Source organism: Triticum dicoccoides, chromosome 5A (genome assembly GCF_002162155.2).
Source record: "Triticum dicoccoides isolate Atlit2015 ecotype Zavitan chromosome 5A, WEW_v2.0, whole genome shotgun sequence".
NCBI lineage: Eukaryota > Viridiplantae > Streptophyta > Magnoliopsida > Poales > Poaceae > Triticum > Triticum dicoccoides.
In genome coordinates this window covers 44,215,277-44,225,794 of record NC_041388.1, presented here as the reverse complement: position 1 = coordinate 44,225,794, position 10,518 = coordinate 44,215,277, and positions in this window count along the sequence as shown.

The window sequence follows — 10,518 nt, the reverse complement described above, 5'->3', positions numbered from 1 at the left end:
AGGAAGGGACGTTCATTCCCGACAGAGAGAACGACGAGCTCAAAAGGCCCTCGGGAATCTTGAGCACCCTGGACAAACACGTGGCACGCCAGGCTCCATTGCGTGGAAGGTTGGGTTTCCCAACGCAGGCGGTTACAAAATGCAAGAGATGAGGAGGAAAGTGGAGCAGAGCGAACTGCAACAGCTTTTGGCAAGGGTACGAAAGCTAGAGGAACGACAAGCTGTTGAGAACCAGTGAGATCCTGCCGAAGCTATCCCAGAAGGTATCGCGCCATCTCAGTGGAGAAGCAGCGTGGCTTCCACCAAGCTCGTTCAGCAGCCGGACTTCACGGGTCCTAACTACCCCGTGGATTTTATCACGGATTCACACCAGTGCCACCTTATGACGCAATGGCTTCAGCTCAAAGTCAAGGCGGTTGTCGGCTCTGTGTTCCCTCCTTCACCCAGAGCAACTTTTCACTGCTTTCCGATTCAACAAGGCTATGCTGTTGTGATGGAGGATGAAATAACGGAGGGATTTGAGGAGCTCCAGCTTGAGCACCCTACAGGTGATGGGGAGACTCAGCTAGGTCTTGCTCTGAAGACTCCGTGTCTATGGCAGAAGGAGCACATCAAGCTTCTGAACTTCACGCCTCCTGCGAGTCAGCTGGCCACTCTGCCTCCTCTGCCTCCTCCTCCTCCGGTGAGTGATCAGGGCACTCTGCCTCCTGCTCCGGCGCGTGAGGGCAGTAGTACTCTGCCTGCTCCGGCGCCTCCTCCTTCGCCGCCTCGTAAGCAACATCGACGGTGGAACACAGATGCCGCCGGTCCGGCAGCTCCGACGCGTCCTAGCAGTCCGCCTCCTTCTTCTCCGCCTCTTAAGCAACGAAAGAAGATAGCCGCAGCCGCTCCGACTGCTCCGGCATCTAGCAGTACAGCCAGAGGCGGGAGGCAATACAGATTCGGTCCATCATCTCTCAAGCCTCTAGAGAAGTTACCATACGAGAGGAGCGAGGAGGAAAACCAGAAGATCTGTGAAGGCCAAGTGAGGGACTTCTTTGAATCGGTAAAAGCTAAGAAACATCCACCTCCGGAGGAGAAGATAGATCCGGTGAAAGCGAAGCGCACTTTGGATGCCTTGCAGCAACCGTCACCACCTCTGCCGCAATCCAACTATGACCGCGTTACTGAAAGGACATATAAGGAAGCGGAGCGGTCGGGAAGTACTTGCGCTGATCAAAGGTTAGCAGAATGAAGAAGTGGGAAAAAATTCCCCAGCTCGGCGAACAAGCGAAGCAATCGTGCCCCCCGCTCAATGTGTCTAGCGATATCATCGCTAATCTTCCGGGGAGGCTGCCCGGTACCAATCCTGGAGATTACATGCCCGACGATGCACTTTTTGATACAATGGAGGCGAACACATTCAAATTCTGGCACGGGAAGCCTCTCATCAAACCTGGTACTCCTCTAACAACGATGATGCGAAGATTCCATGCTTGGTACATGGACTCCTCTAACATCTGCAGCAAGTCTGGGACGGATACTTTGACGCTAAGAGTTAAAGAGGAGCACGACCTCGTTGAAATTGATCTGTTGTCTGTTCCATATGAGGAGTTCTTCCAGTTTTTCAATCAACAGGCCCTCGATAAAACAATCATCACTTGCTACTGTCTGTAAGTACTACTTCTCTGTAATTAATTAAGTCTCTATATATAGCTCAGCTCTTTCATTGCATGTATATATAATTATCCTCACTATATTATGCAGATTGAAGATCGCCGAATTGAAGAAAAGACAAATAGGTGATATTGGGTTCATTAACACAAATCTCATGGATGAATGGAATGTTACACATGATGCCAAACTAACCGAGGCCAACTTGCTCGCATCGTTACTTCAAAATCAAAACAAAGATACAATACACTTTCCTTACGAATACAGGTGAGTGTTACTGTCTTGTGCATATTCGGTTTTCCTTATTACTCGAGGTTATAGTAATGTAATTGATGAGTTATGCATGCGTGCGCAGCTTCCACTTTATTCTGCTAGAGATTAAGCTTGAGTAGGGACTAGTAACCGTCATAGACTCGAAACAAAAAAATCCTGAGGAGTATGCGACCATGACTAAAATGCTCGAGAAGTAAGTTCAATCGATCATTATCGCACCATATCGGCAACTTTATTCATTTCCTGATACAAGTAATTGTTTTCTTTGTCTGGCAGGGTTCGGAAAAAGTTCACCGCACAAACTCCGGGATTGCCGGCGGAGCTGCGGTTTAACCACCCGAAAGTAAGTACTACTAGCTAGTTCCGCGCATCTCCCATTGATTATAGCTAGTTTCATCAATACCATTTAGCATGCTTGCTTATCAGTTTGATTGACCTCTATTTCTTGTCAAGTGGTTGTGGCAGGAACTCGGGAATAATTACTGTGGATACTATATTTGCGAGTTCATCCACCACATGACTTGTGAGAGGGGCTACTCTAAAAAACAATATGAAGTGCGTAAGCAATAATATTCGCAATTTTATTTTATTATCATCATTGTGTTGAGTTTCATTCATATATATGTATTGACTCCCTTCTTCAAATTAGATGTGGCAGATGCGGGATGAACTCCTACCACAAGATCGCATACAAGCAATTCAAGAGGAATTGGCGGGATTCTTTCTTGACCACGTCATCGACAAAGACGGAGAATACCATGTGGAAGTTGAGTTCAGATGTTAGGGGATTGTAAGAGATCTTATATTGTATATACGTAGCTAGTAGCGTCGGATATATATATGAAAACTTGTTGTTCGGCCAATCTCTCAGAGAAGGAGAGGTTGATCACTTCTCTCTGTATATGTTCATGATCGACGATCTTCTGTACTTAATGGTTTCCTTCATTTGCTTACTAGCTAACTAGCGTGTCGAGTCCTATCTATACGTATAATACGTAGCATCGACCAAGCACGGAGATAAGAGAGGATACTTCTCTCTATTAGCTAGCTAACACACATATGAAACCCCTAAATGAACCCTACAAAACCCCCAAAAAACCCCAACCCCCCCCCCTTCAGAAAAAAAACTCAGTCCCTAAACTGCTGACGCGTGGAAGCCTTTTGGTCCCGGTTGGTGGCACCAACCGGGACAAAAGGTCCTCCTGCCTGGGCAAGCCGCAGCGGCCACATGGAGCCCCATCTGTCCCGATTCGTGGGCAAACCGGGACTAAAGGTGTTGGGCTTTAGTACCGACAATTTAGTCCCACTTCGGCAACCAAGACAAATGGGCCTTTTTCTACTAGTGGAGGTCGACCAGCTGCCTCCGGCACCGAGGCAAGGCGATCAGCAATAGGAACACATCAAAACTTATGAAAGGAAAATGACAGGAAAGTTTTCGTGTAAGTGAAACATGCTTCTAACCATCAGGATTCGAAATTGCTACTAACTGTTGCACGATGAGTATTCTTTTCTAGATGCGGCAAGTTTGGTTTTCAACATAACAGTAGCTAGCTTGCATGCATGTTATGTTTCACTGCAAAAATGAATAAATCAATAGCAGGTCTCGTACTGAAAACACAAACTACTCACACTTTAAATTGAGATGGCTCTTCTTTGCAAAATAAAAATAAAATATAAGATGGCTTTGGCTTAAATGTGGCAGCTTCAAGCACTCTCATCAATGTGCCTATGCCAAAATGATGTAGATTTACCAACATGGATTTAGTGACAGCAACATATGATTCACAACCAGTAAAAATGAAGCAGGGAAATAGAGGGTAACTGGAAACTCAAAAATGAAGCAAACAAAAATGTTTGGGGTGCTTACAGTCTCACCCAAAGACCTTGTTTCATTCGAGGCAAAAGTTGCAGTGCTTTCTACAGTAATTTTATTTATTCGCAGGAAGTTAACATGAATTTTACATATTTACATTGATGATTATAGGCCCGGACTACTCCCTCTCTTGCAAGGCTGGCAGTTGCTTCACTTTATTGAGTGTTGCCATGGCTGTGTTCTCTCCTTAAATGTAATCTTGAACCTTTCCTGAAGAACATCAAATAAAGAGCTTGTGCCATCAGAAGTGAGGGTGATACCATGTACATCCGAAAGTTTATCTTTTGGCATGAACCTATTCAAAGTACTAAAATCAAATGATGGTCTACACATAGGTGTGCCGGTCTTGCCTTAGGCCCTTAACTTTTATCTGTTTGCTAATTTCTTCCATGACTTAGGAGCACACATTCTTCTAGGGATTGACCACTTTTGACATATAAAAATGTTCTCATGCCTTGTCAAGTTATCATACAGGACAATCCCATAAGAACCAAAAATGGTTCTGATTACATAGTAATTACTTATTCTAACACAAAAATATAGTTCCGGAGATTAGCATGCATAAGTGAGATCTTTGGGAAAATAAATGGGTTCGAGAAGCTCAAAAGATGCATAAAAATACAAAAACAATCAGAAGCAGCCTCTCAAATACATGGTCAATAAAGGGCATTCAAGTATCCATGATCTTGCGACAAAGCAAATCCAGTCTGTTGCTCATTCCATGAATAGCTGGCAAATCACTGACGCATCAAGGAGTCAACACAAACTACCTAAGCCAGGGCGGACCGAAAGGCATGCCATAGTCACAAGGATAAGAATTCTAATGCGGAAGTATCAGTTCCCCTTGAGCAGAATACCGAGTAATAACAAATGTATCATATGCACAGAGTTAAACTGTATGTAATGGAAAATTTTAAACTTGAAAGCCTATGGGGCAACAATTTCTTCTTCCACAACAGACAGTTTTTCTTCCTCGCGTTATCGCCCTCGAATCTTCTGCTGCAATACGCTTCTCTTGAAGCACACAGGAAAATTACGGAAAACATCAGTATGTACCTTATCATTCCTGTCTATTTCCTACAAGTCTTTTTATGAGTTGTTCACTATGAGAAACCATCTCAAGAAAAGGTAGATTAATGACCAAAGAAATGAAATTATAGACCAGTACGTTGACTGAATTATTAGAGAATTTGACTGCTACAGAAAATGCATTTAGTCAAACTGGATTATTATCTTCTTAAACCAAAAGAGAATGTATGACTATAACAAAAAGGATTCAAGATGACAAAATGAATAACATAATGATTAACAAATGATGCAGGCAGAGGGATACAGACACAAACCTGATGTTGCTAATAGATGGTTGCAGATGCATGGCTCTATACCCGATCTCGTAAGCAACACCTGTAGATTGCATAAGTTGGGTCGTCTAGACTCTTTCCTAAAGTAGTAGCATGTACTCCAGTTACTTCGCTAGCAATACTCTTTTTTTTGCAACGCTACTCTTCTAGCAAAAATAACAACTTAACAACTATTATTCATTTCAAATCATTCATGAAAACCCACAGAAGTCCAGAATTCTTTTCCTATGATTAGCCCTATAGCCTGAAGACTTGCACTGAACTCATCATCCTGTTGCCTGAAGGAAATTTGGTGCCAACATCAAGCAGACTGTACAAGCTTCAAAACCACAATAACAGAGTACATAACTTGGTAGTTTCATATTTAACATCTTCAACTTTGATATTGTTTCAAAAACTCAATGGAAAAGTGTCGGGTGGTCGGTGCGACATATGCCAAAGGATGGCTTATCATGGTGGGAGAGAGTAGAACGTCGCCGGTGCCTGGAAGTGGGATGAGGCGTAGGCACGAACGCCGGCGTACTTTACCCAGGTTCGGGGCTCTCCTAGGAGATAACACCCCTAGTCCTGCTTTGCGGGGTCTCCGCATGATCACTAAGGCAAAGTGAATACAAGGTTGCTCCTCGAGCTATGTGGCGGGAGGTAGGAGAAGGCAAGGCTAGCGTTCTCCCTCCTCTAAGGTCTAGCTAGTGCTAAATGGTGTCCAACCCTTTGCATGGGTGTCCCGGGGGGGTTTATATAGGCCTACCCCCCGGGGGTACAATGGTAATCTATCTGGATGCAGGGTCCAGTCGTCAGTCTCTTTGGCCGTCGGCTTCTCCGCCGACTTCTAGGGCCCACCGACTGGTGGGCCTGCTGGCTGCGGGATACTGTAGCCGTGCTTCTGATGACGCGGGCTTGGTCACGGGGCCGTGGCTACAGTGCCGCCGTCTGGCAGGCGAGTACAGTAGCCACGCCCCGTCTCGTCTGATTAATGGCGCGTGGGGCACGTGGAGGAGTGGGCCGACCCTGCACGGCCGACTCCCCTCGGGTCCGTCTTCGCGTTGCTCTTGCCGTCTTCGGGACTCTCGCCGACTGGTGGGGGCCATCGCCCGTAGGTCGTACAGACTGGCCATCATGGGCTCGGGGCCCCACCAGTGACGCTGATGTCATGGGTAGCATGGCAACAGTGCCAGAGATATCCTTAGTCAATGCGCACTGTTGCCACGCCTACCTCGGGAAGGAGGAGGGAGTGGGTATTTCTTTAGTCTCTCCTCGTCCCGTCCCATCGATGAGGTCACGGGGTTGTTGGCTCCGTGGGCGACTCCCTACGGCCGTATTCTCTGGAAGTCGCCTGACGGGAGTCGGCCTGTCTTGGCGCCGTCTTCAGGACTCGGCTACGGGTGGGGAGTCGGCAGACCCCCCAGCCGACTCCGGAGGCGGATCTCCGTCTTGGAGTCTTCGAGGGGCGCAGTCAGCCCTGATGTCTTGAAAGTCCTGGGGCTCGGGTTGTCCTACCCGTGGCCCAATACTCCGATAGTAGTCCCCGAAGCTGGTGAGGCGCTGTGGAAGACGCGTTGCGGGGCCTCAACAGTATCTTCTCCTTAGGGAATAGGTGCGAGCTTCTTCCGCCGTCTTCGCCCAAGCCGACTGGCCGAATTCGGATTGGCTCAAGTTGTCTTGTCTCCAAAAGAACTTTGAACACCGCGGCGGGGCTCAAGACAGCTTGCCTGCTACGCCTCCAGGTCGTCGCTGGCTTCAAGCCCGCCACGTGGTGCCATGCGGCCAGGCCTGCCAGTCCGCCCACGCGCGCGATGGGACGAGCCAGCAGGCGAGGGCCCGCCACTGCCGCGCCTCAGCCCGCGGGCGGATCCGCTGTGACCGTGCGGACGGTTGGCGTTCCCACGCATTTACCATGCGCAGTAACTTCACGCGACGGATCGTGGGGGTCGTGGGGGTGTGGGCGCAGTAAATCCCGCGTCGGCCCCCTCTGCTTCTCACCCCACGCGCCTATAAGTAGGCAGGGGAGAGGGGCGGCGAGGGCGCGCGCCCCCTGCTCTTCTTACTTCTTCTTCTTCCTCTCGTAACTCCTTCGAACCACACCGCCCGCGGCAGCGATGAGCTCCTCCTCCGCCGCCACGGCTCCTGCGGCGCGCTCCAGCGAATGGAATGGCTCCAAAATCGACGAGGACCACATCGACAACCTCCGCCGGACGCGGAGGCTACCCAGCGCGGGCCTGGTGGAGGTCCGCCTCGCGCCGAAGGGGGAGATATCACCGGCGCCGAAGGAGGGCGAGCGGGTCATCTTCCGCTCGCACCTTATGTGCGGCATGGGGCTGCGGCGAGCGGCTTCTTCTGCTCCTTCTTGGAGTTCCACGGGCTTCAGCCGCACCACCTCACCCCCAACACAGTGGTGCTGCTGTCCGCCTTCGCCACTCTATGCGAAGGCTTCCTCGGAGTCCTCCCCACCATCGAGCTCTGGGGGAGTTCTTCCAATCCAAGCTCGGCACCCAAGTTGCTGGCGTGCCGGCCCAGTGCGGTGCCTTCATCGCGGTGCGAAGAGTGGGCGCTGATAATTCGTTCCCCTCCATCACGCTGATCAAATCGGTGAAGATGTGGCAGCGCTCCTACTTCTACGTGAAGAACGTCGCCCCTGAAGGCGACTGGGTCAATCTGCCGGCCTATGAAGCCGGCGCACCAGCTGGGCGACTTCCCAGATGGTCGTACCGGGCTAGGTAGCTGACTCCGGCTGGAGCCGCCGTCGTCGCGCGACTCCGAGTCCTGACGCAGTCGGAGGGCTTGACTGGAGCCGACTTGCTGGCCGCCCTCGTGGCGCGCCGAGTTCTTCCTCTTCAAGGCCGGCCTCATATGATCTGTCAGATGAGCGGCCATCGGGATCCGTGCCGGATGTGCACCAAGGACATGACCCACTCCGAAGTGGCGGATATGGTGAACGGTATTGCGAACTGCAGGCTCTTAGGGGACTGGCAGTTTGGCAAGGAGCCGTACTCGCGCGACAACCCCCCACCCGTTGTGAGCCGCTTTCTTCCTTTCTTCGCTGTAGAGTCCGACTTGCCTAGTCTGACTACTTAATGTTTTTTGAATCACAACCCCCTCCTCCAGCCGGCAGCCGGCACCACAGGGTCGGCCCGTGATTTTGTCCCTGACCGGGCGGAGAGAGACGTTGATGACCCGGATCTTGGGGCGGCGGCCCTGGAAGCCGATGCCGAGGGAGGAAGAGGGAAGGCCGTCTCCCCCAGGTACACGGCCACTTTCGCCGACTGGCCCAATGACGCCGAAGGGGAAGTCGGCCCGCACTACCAGTCGAAGGCGGGCCAGCCAGGCGCGGGCTCCTCCGCCGCCCCAGACGCCCAAGGTGGCACGAAGAAATGCCGGGCCAGGCCGAGTACGCTCGGTGGTCGGCCGAAGAAGCCCAAGGGGGCGACCGCGGCGACCAAACGAGAAGAGGCGGCTGCACGGGCCAACCGCTTCCGCAAGGAAGTGAAGGAGGCGCTGCTTGTTTCTGGGTGAGTGTCTCTTCCTTTGGTCTTTGCTCTTTCTTTATTGGCTTTGTCTTGAATCTAGCTTGTTTCTTCGATCTAGGGCTCCCCTCTCTCTTGAGAGGGTTTCCGCCGGCTCCGTCATGGGGTCGGCGGAGACGTCCACCACAACGCGGCGGATTGACCCCGCCGTCGACCTTCGGGAGGCGACGGAGCGGAACGCGCAGGAGAAGCGCGCTGAAGATGAAGCCGCCCGTCTGGAGAAGGTGGAGGCCGACAAGGCGAAGGCCGCCGCCGAGAAGAAGCTGGCGAATGCCGAGGCCAAGGTCGCGGTAAAGGGGGCGGCCGAGGCAGCCGCGTTCCACCAATCGGCGATCTTCGTCACCCCACTGGACTCTGCACCGCCGCTTCCGGAGTTCACGGGGCCGACTGGGGAAGCCGACGGTGAGAACCCGGCCATGGAGGAGGACGACAGTTATGCCTTTGTGCCGGACGTCATCGTGCCGCCGCCGCCAAGTCGCGCCCGAAGTGAGAAGCCGCCGGTACCGCCGGCGCCGCCGACTGGAGCCGGGGGCGCGGCGGGCCCGACCCCCCAAGCTTGCGCGCCCACGCGCCGCTGTTTTGACAGGGGCGCATCGGCACCGCCTCCATTGGAAGCCGGCGCCGCGAGTTCCGCGACCCCGGACACCGAGGCGAAGAGCGCCGCGCCCTCTGGGTGGTTGCGGGTAGGCGGGACAGGCCCGCTGAACCGGGCACTCTTGGACGTTCAGGCCAAGATCAAGGCCGAAGGCGATGCCCTCCAAGTCTGCACCCAGGCACATCTAGCGTCGCGCTTTGCTATCCGAGTACGCTTTCCTCTTTCAGTTATCTGCTTGTTGTCTTCTTCATGAGGGCGCGCTAGCGCACCCACTGGGTGTAGTCCCCGAGTTTCGGGTCGGCTACTGAGCAGGCGGCTCGGAACTCCAATAAGCGAGTTCCAAGTACTAATTTTGTCTGGAATCCTTGTCGCAGGACTACCATAACCTCTGTGCGACCGCCTTCAACAACAATCTCGAAGAGCTTGCCAAGCGGTCTGCTGAATTGTCGGACAGCCGGAGTGAGTCTTCTTCTCTTTCCGCGGGGGCGCGCTGGCGCACCCGCGGGCTGTAGTCCCCGAGATTCGGGCCAACTGCTGAGCAGTCGGGCCGGATCTTCCTGGCGACTTTCTTTCCTGTTGATGGCTAACGTCTCTGTCTTCTTCTTCACAGGCAAATGCCGACTTGCAGCAGCGGCTGGGCGAGTCCGATGCTGCGCTGCTCGTCAAGGGGGAGGAGTGCGACAAGATCGCCGCGGAGCGTGATCAGCTGGCCGCGCAACTGGCAGAGCAGAAGGAGCTGCTCAAGAAGGCCAAGAAGGAGGTAGAAGACAAGGAAAACGCCCTCATTGCCGAATTCGCGAGCGAGCGCTCCTCCTGGTCTGACAAGGAGGTGATGCTGACTTCCGGCTTCCACGAGATCGAGGATATCGTCGATGGTGAGCTTCTATTCATTTCTTTGGAGTCTCCGGCGGTTGGTCAAGCCGGCTTCTCATTTTTGACTTCTTTCTTTGTGTCTTTGTCTTGGCAGACTTCTTCCCGGGCCACTCGCACGCTGCCAACCAGGCCATCGCGGCTGACCGCGAGGGGCGGAAGGCAAACGGCACGGTGATTTCCGCCGATGCCCCCGAACCCTTGATGAACAGATCTTGAGCATCGAGGCGCGCCTTCGGCCAGCTCATCGCATGCTGCGCCGTCTTCAGCCTGTCGGCGCCCAGGCGGTCGCCGCCTTGTGGCCCGACCGGCCAGCTCCGCGCACTCCCAGTCGGACTGCCGACTGGCTGGAGGTCGCGGCTGGTCGTCTTG